Here is a 17,018-nt window from a genome sequence, read left to right as displayed (position 1 = left end):
TGGTGGCTCCAGTTCCTGCTCAGGGAAAGTGCCAGGGCCTCGGAGTCAGGCTTGGCTCTGTGTCCCGCTTCTTCCAGTTAGGTGCGACCTCGGGCAGCTTACGTAATCTGTTTGAGCACCGCCTCCCTTGTGATGCCTGTGTCTGTGGTTGTGTGCTACCCGCATAGTTGGCATCAGAAGGAGCCGGATGCTCAGAGTTCCTAGTGAGCAGCCTGGACAGGTGGCCCTGCGGGCTCCCTTTAATTCCCCAGGAGCCTGTGGGGAACAGGCCATGGCCCCCTCCTCCCTGAGGCCCAGGCCGGGAGTTGGAGCCCCCTGTGGGAATGGGTCTGCTTGTAGCCGAGGGTAGGGCGACTCCCAGATGGGTTCCAGGTTACCTGAGGGGTGACGTTTAAATAAGCCCCCGCACCGCACCGTATTTCCAGGCGGGGATGTGAAGCGGCTAGGGGGCCCAGTCCAGCTGTCCCGATGGCCACAGACGGGTTTCCTCCAAGGCGTGAAGCTTCCTACACAATCCCTTCAGCTGTCTTGGGAAATGCAAAACACCAGGTGCAGGACTGTCGGTTAGAGTTTCCATTTACATTACCTGGGGCTTTTCTGCTCAGCTTCCCCCACCCCCCTCCTGCAGCTAGGACTTCGCTGTTCCCAGGCCAAAGCCACCTGAGGAATGTGCCAGTCAGCGGGGCTGCTTACAGCGGGCGAGGTACCTTCCACAGGGACTTTTGACCCCAAGAGGCAGGGCGGCACAACGGCTTTGGAGGCAGGGATCCTTGGTCCAGATCCCTCTCATTACCTGGGTGGGCTTGGGACAGCCATCTGAGCGTGGAGACTGTAATGCTTCCTTGGGGGCCGGGTGAGGCTGAGGTAAGCTAAGGAACAGAGACGTTTTGGCACAGGGCTTGACAAGTGACAGCTGATAGTATAGTGACAGCAGCCACCCATGCCAGACTTCCCAAACGTCAGCTCTGCGGAGCGCCTGAGAGCATCCCTCCTTCAGAGGGCGCAGCGGTCTTAGAAAGCATGATTGCCCCCATCTTACTGACGGGGAAACTGAGGCACAGAGAAGCAAAGTAACGTGCCCACATTCACAGAGCTGGTAATAGGCAGAAGCCCGCATCTGCACCCAGGGAGTCGGGCTCCAGCACCCGTGGGGTCCCCATTCCTCTGTCTATGCAAGATGTCACCACACTTGGAGGCTGCTGGCCAGTTTGAGCCTGTTTGAGATTCTCTCTCTCTCTCTCTCTGCCCCTCCCCGCTCGCACACTTGTGCTCTCTCTCAAAAGAAATAAATAAACATTAAAGCAAACTTCAAAAAATTGTTTTCAACATTTTTTTACATTTATTTTTTTTTCTAGAGAGAGAGAGAGCGGAGGAGAGGGGGCCGAGGGAGCCTGACATGGAGCTTGATCCCATAAGTGATTGAGTGATCTTCTCACTGTATCATTTCACCTTTTCCAGAACATCATATAGTTGGAGTTCTGCAGCACGTGGTCTTTGCAGAGTGGATTATTTCACCCAGAAACATGCATTTACGTTTCCTCCACGTCTTTTCATGGCTCGCAGCTCATTTCTTTTCGGTGCTGAATAATATTCCAGTGTCTGGAGCATATTTATCCATAAGCTCAGCTACTGAAGGACATCTTGCTTGCTCCCAAGCTTTGGCTATTAGGAATAAAGCTGCTATGCACGTCATGTGCAGGTTCTCATGTGGATATGCTTCCAGCTCGTTGGGGGCAAATACTGAGAAGCACGACCGCTGGGTCACAGGGTAACGGTCTGGTTTTGTAAGGGGCCACCCGGCTGTCTCCCAGAGTGGCCGCTCCCCTCTGCACTCCCACCAGTGAGCGTTCCTGCTTCTCCTCGCCCTGGCCCAGCAGGCTCTGGGTCTGGTCCTTCTAGTCAGCATGCAGTGGCGTCTCCTTTCAGTTCCAATGGATGTTAGCTTTCATTTCTAACCTTACCTAGGTTCCCCTGCTGTTTCTTTCTATGCTTTGCTTATCCAACAAACCTTTCCGGAGGAACTTTTCCTTTGAAGTGGGTGGGTTAATGGGCACGACTCAGTCCTTTCTCATTGCCTGTTAGAATCCGCATTGTGCCTTGTGTGGGTGCGTGTTGCATGGGTGATACCTAATTTTAAGGATGTATCGGTGAAAGGGCTCTGCAAACAGGGTTCTGGCAGAGGTACTGGGGGAGGTTGGGGGCATGAATCACTGCAGCATTTACCTGCTCCTTGAGAGTCCAGGCAGGGACCCCTCCTGCCTGTTCTCTGCTTGTTGTCAGCCCTGCAAAGTGCCTGAGCCCGGGGGGGACACTCAGGAAATGTTTGTTGAATGAAGAAGGGGAAATCAAAGAAGGCTACCTGGAGGAGGTGGCCCTTAAGCTGAGGCTGAAACGGAATTCCTGTTTCATGAGGGAGAGCAGAGGGGAGATGGCAGGCGCCAGGCTCAGAGACGTGGAAGGTGCACACAGCTTGCAGACCGTAATCAAGCAAGAGGTCTGGTTGGGCTTTGTTTTGTCACAAGCTATGTGTTTGGGGCAAGCGAGTTCCTGGAAGAAAGTAATAAAGATCCATCTGTTTGTTCAATAAACATTTACTTGCCATATACCCTGTCTGAGGCTTGCGGAAGGCTGGCACGAAGCTGTGGGCAGCGCTGGCAGGCGAGTGGGGGAGCCAGTGGGGCTCCCATGGTGTCCTGGGCGCTGGGTGGGAGTCATGCAGGGAGAGGGCGTAGGAGGAGGGCATCGGGCCAGGGTCAGAAAGGAGGGTGCCCTGTGGGAGTGGGTGTCAGAGAGGGAGGGACGGGTGCAGCAAGGAAGCTGGGGACGCAGGAGCCTCAGTGTGGGTGCCCTTGGGAGGGCCCTGGACGTGCCACGTGGAGGTTGGCAGGCGTGCGACGTTTTCAGGGCAGTGTGCTCATGTCTCACTGAGCTAGGAACTGCTTGGTAAAAGTGCAGATCCTTGGTTTCGACCTTGGTGCAGAATGCGGAGATTTTGACCCCATGGGCCCAGGCATGTGCATTTTCGTTTTGTGGGCATGTTTTTGGCACCCCAGGAAATTCCGGTTCTGCTGACCCTTCGACAGAGCAGAAATGCCTCTCTCAGGGCCTCGGGAACCCCTGAAGCGCAAACCCATTAAGGTGCCTAACCTTGCTGCTTCTGCGGGGGCCTGAGGCTTGTGTCTGGACTGCCTGTTCTGCTGTCAGCTGGCCCCTGGGGACACATGGTCCCGGAGGCCACGTGCAGGGACATCATATCAGGGCCTGATTTCCCTCCTTGGTCAGGTGACAATCTGACAGCTCATCTTGATTTCATCTCATTTCACATGTTGCCTGTTCAAGAAGCAATTTCAGGTGGCTTATAAGGCATAGAATACATGACTATGGCATAAATTAAAAGTGGGAGAAAGAGAGAAAAACAGAGGGGACGAAACAGAGTGAAGAATAATGACGCTCAGTTATCGGGCGTCACTTCCCTGAAACCTGTTCTAATTTCTTGCAGGGTTTATGGCTACTTTGCGGGCCGTGTGGAGGATTAGGGTTTAAGCTGCCAGTGCTCCTTCCGCTGCAAAAAGCCTCGCGTCTCTATAGAAGCTAAAGCCACCAAATCCGTACTTGATTTGTTTAATGAAATGTGCTTCTTAGCAGGCGCGCGATGTCGAGCGAGTATTGTCTGGCGGTGAGAAAGTCTGGATGCCCGGCCCGCAGTGCCGAGCGCTGCCAGTGACTTTTTTGTGCCCGTGAATGCGGGGTCCTGCGGCTGCTCGCTAAGCCGGCCCTGAATGCACAGCAGCTGGCTTCAGGGCCGCTGGGCTCTGTCCCTGACCCAGGGGGTTCCCAGGTCCCGGAGACTCAGGCCTCGGGTCAGCTGTAGGCGGCCACCCCACACTCTGGGGCCTTCCGGGAGCCAGCGGGACAGTGGGCCCCCATCTTTAGGGTGTTGGGTTCTAGGGGAAGCATCTGTGATAACATTTGCTTCATGGAGAGAGAAACCCCTGGTCCAGTAGCGTTAAAAGCCTCCACTCTTCTGTGATCTCCGTACTGCAGACCTGCCCTCCCCCCGCCCCCCCCCCCCCAATTTGCTTTTGTGTTCCTGGTGGTAAGAATACACTTGTGAGTGAATGAACCTCCTGGCTGAGAAGGTCAAGCAAGCTAAGCTGGATCCGCCAGAGCAACAGCAACCTCCCTGTCCCAGCCTCTCCAAGGAGGGCGGGGCCATGCTGTGTTGTCTCCAAGGAGGGCGGGGCCATGTGTGGTTACCTGCCCAAACATAGGATTTTTTTTCTTTTCTTTTTCTTTTTCTTCTTCTTCTTTTTTTTTTTTTAGGTTTGTTTATTTATTTTGAGAAAGAGAGTGAGGGACCAGGGGAGGGGCAGAGAGAGAGAGGGAGAGAGAGAGGATCCCAAGCAGGCTCCTTGCTGTCAGCACAGAGCCCGACCCAGGGCTCGAACTTACCAACTGTGAGATCACGACCTGAGCCGAAACCGATGATGGGTCCTCAACCGACTCGGCGCCCTGAAACATAGGATTTCTGATATCTGTGGTAATTTCAGTCAATGTTCTTGGAATAGAGAAGTTGATTCTTTAATCCAGTGATCTTTCTTGTCTCTCCTTCTTGAATTTCCTCAGGAGCGCTATGCCAGTGCAGCATCTGCACCGTGTGTGTGTGTGTGTGTGTGTGTGTGTGTGTGTGTGTGTGGTCGCGACTTTCTCTGCGGACTTTCTCTGCAGAGTAATGATTAAGCAAAACCAAAGGGCAGTCTTCTGTAAGGGCGCTGTTGACAAATATTTCGGTTACATAACCGTGAACTGAGGTTGCAAAGTGTTGTATCCCCAGGTCCTTAACTCAGCCCTCCCGCCACTGGCTCGGGAGCTGGGCCTGGTCCCCTGGTTGACACCACCTTGTCCACAGGAGTGGCTTCTCTCCTGGGACATAGTCTTCACCCCTTCCCTCTACCCTCCCCCCTAGTGTGGCTTTTCCGGGGCTCTTCATGTGGGTTCCTGCTGCAGCGTCCTGAGGCCGTGGTGCTTTGGGTCATCTTGGCTGGTGAGAGCCTTTGGCTGTAGGGAGGAGCGTGCGTGCGGGTGTCCAGCCCAGGGCTCATCATCTTGGCCCGGGAGGCTCCTGGCCGCCAGTGGGGAGGATGAGGCAGGGCTTAGGTTGGGCTGCCGGTGCAGTGCCCACAGGGGGGCCCCAGGCGTGTGGCCTCAGGAAGTGTCCCCTCTTTGCAGCCCAGGGCTTTGGATGAACAGGGGCAGGTGAAGCTGTGGAAGAAGAAGGGTGCTCAGGGGGTGAACACTGGAGCTGTTTTCCAGGCTGGGGGTCTATGGGTTGTGTGGGCGGGGAGAAGCAGGGGCCGGGAAAAGCGAGGGGCTGGTAGAGGCGGGGGGGTGGGGGCCAGGAGAAGTGGGAGGCCGGGAGAGGTGGGGGCAGGGTTGGGCTCACCTGGGTGGCAGTCACCGTGGGTCCCAGATGGGTCACCAGGGAAGCGTGATGGGAGCTCAGTCCTCCGTGGGGTAGGAGCCGGCCTTACAGCCTCAGATGGCAGGTGGTTGGCAGAGGCCCAGACCAGGCTGGTGGGTGACCTGGAGGGAGCAGTTAGTGGGGCACAGGGCTGGGACATAACCCTCCCTCTCTCCTTCTCTCCTGTCCCTCCTTCCCTCACTTACTCATCGCCCACTCTGTATGTCATGGCCTCGCATTAGGCACTGGGGAGATGGAGAATGTGGCACAGCCCACGCTCAGGAGGTTTCTAGCCCCTGACTTCCTGGGGTAGGAGGGTCCGTAAACACCAGAGGGCCAGGCCCCAGAATTTCCAGCAGTCTGTGTGCCTCAGGAAACAAGGATTAGGGGTGTTTCTGTAGTACCTTCCAGCAAAGAGTGACACCCCCTCATCTGGGTCCCGCCTCAGCCCTTGCTGCGTCAGGACCCCGGCTCGGGAGAGGAAGTGACCTGCCCCCGGCCCAGGCAGCGTGCCCCAGTCTTTCACAGAGCCAACCTGTTGCCCATGTAGATGGGATGCTGACATGGAGAACATTCTAGAGGATCTGTAAGAGAGGACTCTGGGTGTTAATGGGGCTTTATTCAATGTGATCTAAATTATGAGGCATAATTAGATTAGGTTAACTGTATAGAATTACTGTTTTTACAGGGCAAAGATGGTCAAATACGGTTTCATAGGGTCTGGCTAATGGTTGCAGGGGATATAAAGAGAACTCATATTGTATTTTAGAATATATTAGTTGCCTCATTCTGACCGAGGCAGTGCCTCCAAGGATACCCATTCGACAGTATTTCTCGAAGAGTAACCTGAGGATCTGTTTGGGGTTGGAGTTGGGGGGTTGGGCTTCGACAGTCAATGTTTGAAGGCATAGCCCCATATTCTCCTGGGTTTAGAGATGTCCTGTGACTCGTTAGTTCATTAGCCATGAGTATATTCAGCCTCTGTTCCAGTCTGTGTGATATACTTTAGTATCTTTTGGGATAAGCAGTGTTTACCGTCTGCTGTGAAATGTTGTTCCTTTTTTGCCTCTATATTAGGGTTTTCCAGAGAAGCAGAATCAGTTAATGCGTGTGTATATTTATCTGTCTGTGTCTATCTCTACCTCTGTATTTATCTATCTATCTGAAAGAGTGAGCAAGCAAGCAAGAAATTTTAAGGAATTGGCTCACATGATTAAGACTGGCAAGTCTGAAATCTGCAAGGTGGGCCATCAGACTGGAGACCCAGGGAAGAGCTGACGTTGTATTTCAAGGCCAAAGTTTCTCTGCTGGCAGATTTCCCTCTTGTTTGGGGAACATCGGTCTTTGTTCTATTCAGCCCTTCATTTGATTGGATGAGGCCCACCTACATTATGGAGGGCAATCTGCTTACTCAAAATTCACCAATTTAAATTTTTTTAAAATGTTTTTATTTAGTTTTGAAGGAGAGAGAGAGACAGAGCATGAGCAGGGGAGGAACAGAGAGAGAGGGAGACACAGAATCTGGAGCAGGCTCCAGGCTCTAAGCTGTTAGCACAGAGCCTGATGTGGGGCTCGAACCCACAAACTGTGAGATCATGACCTGAGCCAAAGCCGGACACTCAACCGACCGAGCCACCCAGGCGCCGCTCAAAATTCACCAATTTAAATGTTAATCTCATCTGAAAACATCCCCATAGGAACTTCCAGATTAATGTGTGACCACATATCTGGGCCCAGCCAAACTGGAAAACAAATAACTATCACAGCACCTAAAATGACATCTTTCAAATAGCCAGAAGCTCCTTTGGTTCTAGAAGGCTGATATAGTTAGTATATGCAAGGTAGGTTCTAGATCCCATGGGGTGACAGAAATGCTTAAAAATGATCAATAGATAGAAAGCCTGAGTTCTTTCTACCAATTAATTGGTAGGCATGGGATAGCCATTCTGTGCCCATCTTGGACAAGTGCACGCATTACATGGTTAATAACATATGTCAGAGTCTTCCTTATTGCAACTCAATTTTTTTGCCAAACCCACCCTTCCATCCTCTTCCCCTCCTTTCCTCCCCTCCCCTCCCCTCTCACTTCCTCCCTCCTTCCTTCCTTCCTTCCTTCCTTCCTTCCTTCCTTCCTTCCTTCCTTCCATATTTATTGGGCATCTAGCATATTCCAGGTACTAGGCCAGGTCCTGGGAGGTAGGGGCGGGGGGTCAGGAATGAAGACATCCTACTATCAATAGTGGCTTAGAGCCTGAGAGGGGCTCCTGGTGTAGAGTTAGTTTCCCGAAGGTTTGAGGTCAGCCTTGGAAATCAAGTTCCTTTCCCTTTCTCCAGGGCTTCCTCAACAACATGAGGTCTTAACATGCAGCCTGCAATAGTCCTGGGTGGTCCTGGGGGGCAACACCGTGTCTTTTTTATAATGCGTCTTTTCTTCTAAACAGAGGGACCTTGCCCTCTTTCCCGAAAGGAGGGATGGAGGGTCAGCACCTCACCTGGCAGCTGGTTCGAAGTGCAGACCGCAGGTGCACTCACAGCAGCCTACCCAGGGAGCACCTGCATTTTAACAAGATCTTCAGGAGATTCTTGTGCACGAAAGCCTCACATGTGCTTTCCTAGTCCTCCTTTCCCTCAAAGACACAAAGTTCCCTTTATGATCTGGAAGAAGTGAAGATCTAGCCAATGGACTCGCTTCCTCGGGAAGATTCTCAGCAAGTGCAAGAGGTGGAACTTTATTCTGAAACCAAGCAAAATAAAGCGTCCTCTTCTCAGGCTCCGACGGATGCAGACCGAGGCTCCCCCCGAGGGGGAGAGGCTGTGTCTCTGCACCTGAGCTGTCCTCCGGAGGGAGCTTGGGCAAGATGCTTCACTTCTCCAAGACAGTTTTCCCTTCTGTAAAATGGGGATGAGAAAAAAGATCCTCCTTTCTGAGTTGTGGGGAAAGTTCACAGATCCACACGGGGTGGACGGTGTGTTGGGAGCCAGGTGTGGCTTATGATGTCACTGCAGTGGGGAGGGCTGGAGCCGGGCTCCTCATTGCTAAGTGGGGGTAATGCCTGCTGCACGGGCTGGCCCAAGGATTAAGAGGCTATGCATGCACGATGCCAGGGTGACAGCTATTATTTTCATAACAACTGGCTTGTGTAACTGCCCTGTGTGCATGGCAATCAGCCGTGGCTTCAGGGAGGCCCCGGTACCTGAATCATCCAAGGACAGGTGGGGGCAGGTGGAGGAAGAGGCCACTTTGGGCTGCGGCAGTGCCTTCTAGATCGTTCACAGAGGCACGGTTTATCCCAGGGCACTCAGGCCTAGATTCCTGAGAGAATCCGTAAGAAGCACTGAAGTTGACATGACATATTGCTAAGTAGATTTCTTTTAAAAGGTGTTCTCTCTCTGAGGTAATGACAGATGTGAGTGTTGCTATGGTGACAGGTTGTCTGTTTGGAAGTACACAGCACAATGGTTCAGGTGGCTTGCCTACAATTTATGGTCGTAGAATGTAAGCAAGGCCCCTTTTGGGAAATTTTACCAAGGGGTCTTCTCCTTCTGGGTTCTGGTTTCCAAAGCCGAGTTTATTTTGTGCCTTGGGTGACTGCGCAAGATGGGGAGACCATTGCATGTATTTAGAAGGACAGAATCTATGCCCACCACACGGTTGAAAGTTCAGGGCTTTCCAGGAACTGAAGGTGATTGAAAAAAGTCCCACGTGGAGCTTAGAGCGTCAAAGGGAAGCCGAATCTGCAGCGAGCCTCGAAGTTACTTTAATACGACAAGCGCTCGGGGAGTGCCCGCTGTGTGCTGAGGGTCCCACGGAGGTGGAGGGTGGGTGATGAGGTACGAGTGAGCCGCGGTCCCTGCCCTTCAGAGGTCAGGGCAGAGAGCCCAACGCAGAGCGGACTGGGCTACAGGCTTCAAGTGCTATGGACACAGCTGGGTGTTTGGGGGCTGGGACCAGTCCCAGTGTCAGGGCCGTGGTCTGGGGACTGTAGCAGGATCTTGAAGGATGAGCAGGGTTCCTGCAGAGTCCATTTATACAGCTGCCTATCGTTTCATCCTATGGAAACACAACATGTGTTTTTTTTGTTTTTTTTTTTTGCGGGGGGGGAGGGATCTCCTCTTCGAGGCTCACCTAGGCTGCTTCCAAATCATCTCTGTTATGAGCAGGGTGGTGAGCACTGTCTATGCCTTTTGAGCAAGACAGTTGAAGTAGGAGATACGTGAGTGTAGGCAGTGTGTTGTTTTGTTTTAAGAAAGGCAGACTCCCACCCGCAGCGCCTCATTCGGACGTGTCTGGGGTCTTGGAAGCTTGTCTACCCTACGTTCTCCTCCCAGTGGTCCTTGAGAGCTTGCTGGGAGGTCCATTGGTAGGAGGGGAGCACAGCCACTCATACACCCTTGCCCCAAGAATGGTCCTCCTGTGCCGGGGACGATCATCCTCTTCCACCGAGCACATAGCTTCTGGAGGGACACACATGGGCAGAGGGGGACACCCGCCTAGCCAGCCAGATCAGCCAGATCAACTCTGGAGATCAATGGGGTGACAGATGTCGCAGCCAGAAAGCCCCAGTATCCTGTTCCAGAGAAGCGTACCCCCAGGTCTCCCCGTCTGCCAGGGCCTGGCCTGCCAATGTTTCACCTTGAGCAGATGCAAATCCTCGTCTTGGTGTTTTATGGCCTCTGCATCTGTTCTCTGATTTTTCTGTATTGTGTCTCTTTTGAATGAGAGGAAAAAGTGCCCGTTTATGGGAACAGAAAAAAAACAAGTTTCAGGAAGTGCGGCTCATTTCTTGGTGTACCAATGAATGGCATCTCGTTGCTGTCCAGCAAGTGGTCTGCTGTGGTTTGTTCACCAGGACCATGAGCTGTCACTGACACTGTCCCGGGAACATTCTTCTCAGGCGCCGGCTCTAAGCTCATCCTCTTGGGTTATTCTCTAGTTGCTTCTATTCTCTTTTCCCAGCACAGCCCAGAAGGCAGCCACTCTCTCTAGAATCCAGAGCCTGCCCTGCTCTTCTTCTCCTACTGGATCTTCTGATCACAGATCCACTGATGGAGGAAGGAGACACTCTCTGAGGGCAGCCCCGCTCCAGTGACGTCATTTCCTGCCTAGTATTCGGGACTCCTTTTGTTGGAATTACGAAAAACACGTGACACCTGTAAGGGGCTGCCTGGTACCTTTCCTGCGACAGTTTCCAGCAGGGATGGGACAGGGAAGGAAAGGAGATCGCCATCTGTGGGTCTCCATCAGACGTGGACCCTGACCTAGGTACCCACGCACCAGCTAACAATTGGCTTTGACCTCAGATCTGGGCTGTCTTGTGGCACTAAGTCGCAGACTTGCCAGCTGGCTTATACGATGGCCGGTCAACTGTGTATAATCCCACAGATGTGGACCCAGCAGAACCACCCAGCTATGGCTTGTCGCTGAGTGCACAACTGGGCTTGGACAGAGTCAGTTTAGATGACAGCTGTGTGAAAGGTCACATAGCAGTTTGCACATGGGCAGTGGGCAAATTCTCACAGTCCAGGGGCTGGGCTAGCTGTGCAGGCTCAGACAACAAATCGCAAATCCCTCTCTCTGGGGTAGACTCACATTAACCACGCTCATGGCACTGATGTCTATGCTGGATGTCAGCTTGTTATTTTACAATGAGAACTCCATCTGTCGAAGGGTCTAGAGGGCTGAGTCCTCGGCTTACCCTATTCTGTGCGGAGAAATCTACCTGGCAAACAGTTGATCTCAATCCAACGGTTGCCTGGTGACCGTGGGATCAGAGCCAGGGAGCAGGTTAGCAGATTTGAATGCTTAGTGACATTAGGTTTCCATGCATTTCTTCCCCCGATGTGTTGTGAGAGGCGTTTGCCATCAGGACTGGAGAATTAAAACCCATTCCTCAGACAGACCTGTTTCTCTTCTGGCTCCCTGTTGTTCTGTGTTTCTGTGGCTGAAAGCTTCTCTGCTCTAAAGAATCATTTTCTTTCGTTATGAGACTTGTTTCACAGGCTGTCTTGACTTTCTCACTATTTCACTTACATCGTGGCTGTTCTGATCTCCAGGCTAATGGTGTTTCCTGTAAAATTGCCCGAGTTTCTCAGCACACTGTGAAAAATGACTTCTGGGGTTTCACTGGGGTTATGTCTGCCCATTGGTAGTTCTTTGTTTTGGGGGGATTGGTTCTTAGTTCCTCTTTTCTGACCTTGCTTGTCGCTGCTCAGCCTGTAGGAAGGCCTACAAAAGGCTTGAGTGGGAAATGTGCCTGCCCCTGTACAGGGCTGTGACACCAGCGTGAGCAGTTGTAAGGGCAGATGCAGCTTTATCGGGCTTATTCTTTTTAGGCTCCTCTTTAAGATGAAAGTACAAAATGTAAAATGTAGTATTAGGCACAAAAAATAACTACTTTTTGTTTTACATTTATTTTTTGGAGAGAGAGAGAGCAAGCAGGGGAGGGGCAGAGAGAGAGGGAGAGAGAGAATCCCGGCAGGCTTCACTCTGTCAGCACAGAACCCAACGTGGGGCTCAATCTCATGACCACAAGGTCATGACCTGAGCCAACAGCAAGAATCAGATGCTTAACTGACTGAGCCACCGAGGCACCCTCAAAACGACTACTTATTTAAAAAGGACCTAGGGGGGTGGGACGGAGGGGAGGGTGGGTGATGGGTATTGAGGAGGGCACCTTTTGGGATGAGCGCTGGGTGTTGTATGGAAACCAATTTGACAATAAATTTCATATTTGAAATATAAATTTCATATTTCAAAAATAAATAAATAAAAATAAAAAGGGCCTAGGTTAGTAAGGACCCTGAGGCTTTCAGTTTTATGAAATGCATGAAAAATTGACCTCTTCCAGAGGCTGTGGTACAGATAGGGTGGGTTTGGGTCCAGAGAAGCCTTGATCACAGACCATGGGCGCTCAGGATAGGGTCATAAAAGTTCCTGTGCTTAAGCGTAAAAAGTTCATATTGACAATATTTACACCAATAATGCATGGATTTGCTCTTACACAACACAGAACAATCCAGAGTGAAAAGGACATAATTCTCCTCTAACTAATTCTGTTTCTCAACCTGCCTTCTGTAAGTAATCCCTATGGACAATTCAGGACGCCCCCCCCCCCCCCCCCCGGGCCTTTTTCATAACATACGCAGATGCACACCTACCTTGTTATTTCAAAGGATGTGTAGTAATCCAAGCCAAGTGTACTTGGCCAATCACTTATTGATGAGCATGTGGGTTTATTTCAATTGGTTGCTTTTACAGTGTGGCAGTGATTGTCAAAAAAAAAAAAAAAAAAGCATTTTTTTGCACATCTGGGTGTTTGGGGATATTTCTGCGGGGTAGGTGACTAGAAACGGCAGGTGGGGTGAAAGTGCGCGGGATTTAACGTGGTAGATTCAGTGACTCGATCTCCAGGAAGACGACCCCAATTTACGTGCCTACGATGGTATAATAGTACTTCTTTCTCCGTATGCTTATCAGTATCCATTTTTAATCAACATGATGGGTGAAGAATGGTATTACTGGTTTTTTGGGGGATTCTGCTTCTACACGAACATATACGATCGTCAGGGAGTACGTAACTCACTTGACTTGGGCTAACCCCAGAATGAATGCATTATCTTAAAATCGAGAAAGCCAGAACATCCCATTGAGCCAATGTCCCAAGTATGTACAGGTTCTGGACGCTTCCGCCCACCTGCCCTGTTACCACCTGGTGGGTGCCACCATCTTCCTTGGCCTGGGCGACCGCAGTAGAGCCCTCGCTGGTCTTCCAGCCTCTCGTCTTGGCTATTTTCAGTAACGGCCGTCAGATCGTCCCGTTACAACTCCCGGGTTGGAGACCTTCCAGAGCTCCTGACCTCCCCTCCCGCCCATCAGGGAGTGTCCTGCAGGGTCCTGCAGGGCCCGCATGGCCTGGGCACCACGTCAACCCCTCTCCTCTCCCCGGTTCTTACTCAGTTCCAGGTACACCGACCTCTCTGCTTTTCCTCTCGTCAGATGAGTGTCCACTGAGGGCTTTGGCACTGGCTGTTCCGTCCATCTGGAAGGTTCTTCCCCCAGATGTCCACAGAGACAACTACCTCACCTCCGTCACACCTCTGTTTAAATATCATTTTCTCAGTAAAGCCTTCCCACATTGAAAATGGCAAACTCTTAATCTCTCTGGCTGTGTTTATAGATTTTATGGCACTTTCGAACATATTGTATAATTACTTACCATTCTGCTTATTGTTCATTATCTGTCTCTCCCAGCTATAACGTCAGATTCTTGAGCAGAGGGCTCTTCCCCCACCCCCTTAATTTATTTAAACAAACAAACAAAATACTAAAAACGGTTCACCCAATTCTCCCAACCCCTACACCCCACCTCTGGCAACCACCAATCTGTTCTCTATGAGCTTGGGAATCTGAGTGTGGATTTTTTTTTTAATTAATTTTTTCCCCCTAAGATGCCACATGTAAGAGAGATCATTTATCTTTCTCTGTCTGACTTTTTCACTTAGCATCATGCCCTTGAGGTCCACTCATGTGGCAAATGGCAAAATTTCATCCCTTTTCGTGGCTGAATAACATTCTATGACATAGATATACCACAGTTTCCTTACCCATTCATCCATCAGTGGACACTCAGATTGGTTTCCATGCCTTGGCTATTATAATAATGCTGCAAAGAATATGGGGGTGCATCCTTTGAAGCTGGCGTTTTCATTTTCTTTGGATAAATCTGCAGACGGGGAATTGCTGGATCATATGGCAGTTCTATTTTTTTGAGGTACCTCCATACCATTTTCCATAGTGGCCACACCAATTTATATTCTCACCAAAAAGGTGACGGTTGCGAGGGTGCCCTTTTCGCCACATCCTCGCCAACACTGGCTATTTCTAGTCTTCATGATGATAGCCACTCAAACAGGGCTGAGGTGATGTCTTATTGTGGTTTTGATTTGCATTTCCCTGATGATTAATGATGTAGAGCATCTTTCTGGGGATCAGCGGGCCATGTGTAGGTCTTCTTTGGAAAAACGTCTATTCAGATCTTCTGCCCATTTTTAATTGGATTTTTTTTCTTTTTTGTTGTTTTTTTGTTTGCTATTGAGTTGCATGAGCTCCTTATACTCAGATATTAGCCCCTTATCGGATATAGAATGTGCAATCAGTAGGAAAACAGCAGCAGGCAATGTCGACAACCTTCTCTTGTGACAGAAATTCAGATGAGTGGTAAGGTCACTGTAAGGTGAGGGTCACCAAAGGTCCTCAAGAGGGAAGGCCCGGGTAGGACAGGACTCAGGTGAGAGTACACCTGAAGGACCTCGTGGACAGAAAGCCAGCGGCTGCTGGGTACTCCCTGGCCGCGCCTGGTGGTCCAGACGTCACCTGCGCGTGCGTGCTGTGTGCTTTGGTTCCGTCTTGCAGGTACTTCCTGTTTGAGTCCCCTGTGCCGACTCCGCGCCTCTTGGAGTGTCTGAATCAAAATGGTCAGCAGCCTGTCCTCCGCCCCACCTCCCCTTTGCCTTGACGCCTGTCCCGGAGCACTGTGCCTCGTGGGATGGGGTCTGGCCCTGCCCTGCGGTGGGGGAGAGTCCCTCACGGCTGGTACAGGAGGAGGCCCTTGCTGGGCGGGCTGGCGCGCCCCCTTCCCGGCGTGGGGGCTGTGCTTACTGGGGTGGCCGCTCCCGCACAGCTTCCCCCAGATGCAGGGCATCCCTGCTTCGTGCTCAGCTGCTGGACTGGAGCCTCTTGGCACCCCCCAGGTCACCCGTACTGTCTCGTGCCCCCGCTGGAAGGTGATGATGGCAGGTCGCCTGCCGCCATCTCCTCTCGGCCCCGCAGGACTCGGGTGTCAGGGGCCCTGTTGCCGGGCCTCTCTCTCCTCACTGACAGGAGGGGGAGGAGAGAGCCAGGAGGGCTGCCCGTAGTTGAACTTTTCTAGATTCCTAGACACACTGTCACCTGAGACGGGGCCACGTGCTGCCTGGGGGGTGGGAAAGCTGGCGGGTTGCGGAGGCCCTCCCACCCAGCGCAGGGCCCCGGGCCCGGCCCGTCTGCCGAGTGCCAACAGTTGCCTCTAGTGAGGTCGTCATCAGGAGCTCGCTGGGTTCCCACAGCAGCACCACCAAGCAGGCCCATTGTACAGCCAAGGAAACTGAGGCAGAGAACAGTCGGAAACTGACCCACTCACATGGCGGAGCCATGAGAGAGCCGGGATTCCAACGCGGTGACCTGGCTCTGGGGTCCATGGCCGGGAACATCCGTCTCGCTGTTGTCCCACACCTCAGAGAAAACGAACAAGGGTGAAAGGAGCCTTGTACTGATTTTTAAAAATCTTGTTAAATGAAAAGGAATTAAAGGATCAGAATGGCTTCGTGTGGCCCAACGTCACGGGTCATCGGCGAGGGGCTGGGTTTCTTGTCCAGGCTTTCTGCGCAGCACGGTGTTGATGAAAAGGACAACTGACTGCCAAACCCAGTTGTTTCAGACCTGAAAATAAATGAAATGAGCCTATTTCTTTAAGAAAAATATCTGACAATATTTGTTGCCAATTATAAAATTGTAATTTTCAAGCGGCACCTAGGTGGCTCAGTTGGTTACGTGTCTGACTCTTGATGTGGGCTCAGGTCACGATTTCACAGTTCATGGGTTCAAGTCCCATGCCAGGCTCCGTGCTGTCAGTGGGGAGCCTGCTTGGGATTCTCTGTCTCTCCCCCTCTCCCTGCTTCCCCCACCCCCGACTTGTGCTTTCTCTCTGTCTCAAAATAAATAAATAAACTTAAAAAAATTGAAACTTTCAAGTGAAAATTAGAATTTTAGAAAACTTGTATCCACTGCTGTGAGTTTGATAGCTTCCTAGTTCAGAGTTTTCTGATGAGCTTAAATGGTTATGTTACTGCTATGATTTATGGATGTTGTATAATGAGATATGTCAACATATCACACATGCTCATAACTCAATGAATCGTATTTCCCAAGTGATGAATGCATGATGTTGCAAGTGCTTGACCAGGTAAAGAAATATCCAAAATATATTACAGTGGGTTTCAATGCAGCAGTGTTTGAAAAATTAACTGATATGGTTTCAGATTTGACAGTGCAACTAACCTTTGAGAAAGTACCAGACAGGTGCCTGGGTGGCTCAACCGGTTAAGTGTCTGACTCCGGATTTCTGCTCAGGTCGTGATCTCGAGGTTTGTGGGATCGAGACCCACGGCTGGCTTTGTGCTGACAGGCCGGAGCCTGCTTGGGATTCTCTCTCTCTCCTCTCCCTCTACCCCTCCCTCACTTGCTCTCTTCCTCTCTCTCCCTCAAAAGAAATACACACATAAAAAAAAAAAAAAAGGAAGTACCATTTGTTGAGTTTTGGTGTACTATCAAAGAAGAACATCCACGATGACGTGAAAAAGCCATCATGACGTTGTTCTCTCTTGTCCAACTGTATACTTGAGGCTGACTTTCCTTCACGTCCCTCAACTAAAACAGCATAATGTGCACATTGAAAGCAGAAGCAGATGTGAGGATACAGCTGTCTTCCATTAATTCAGACACTTAGGGAGCTTGGGAAAT

General features: G+C 51.2%; 1 long non-coding RNA gene across 3 annotated transcripts in view; it reads left to right on the top strand.

Moving 5' to 3' along the window:
* Positions 1-17,018, top strand: part of LOC147582205 (uncharacterized) — a 161,648-nt gene that overhangs the window by 9,333 nt on the left and 135,297 nt on the right. Inside the window, exon 6 of one of the 3 annotated variants that reach the window (XR_015248842.1) lies at positions 1,358-2,603. The exons of the other annotated variants lie outside the window; for them this stretch is intronic. This is a non-coding gene — a long non-coding RNA (uncharacterized LOC147582205). Of the gene's footprint in view, positions 1-1,357; positions 2,604-17,018 lie in introns of those variants that run through there. 3 annotated transcript variants of the gene reach the window in all.

This window comes from Puma concolor, chromosome A3 (genome assembly GCF_028749965.1).
Source record: "Puma concolor isolate L17-30 chromosome A3, mPumCon1.1.hap2, whole genome shotgun sequence".
Lineage (NCBI taxonomy): Eukaryota > Metazoa > Chordata > Mammalia > Carnivora > Felidae > Puma > Puma concolor.
This window is presented reverse-complemented; position numbering and strand designations above follow the sequence as displayed.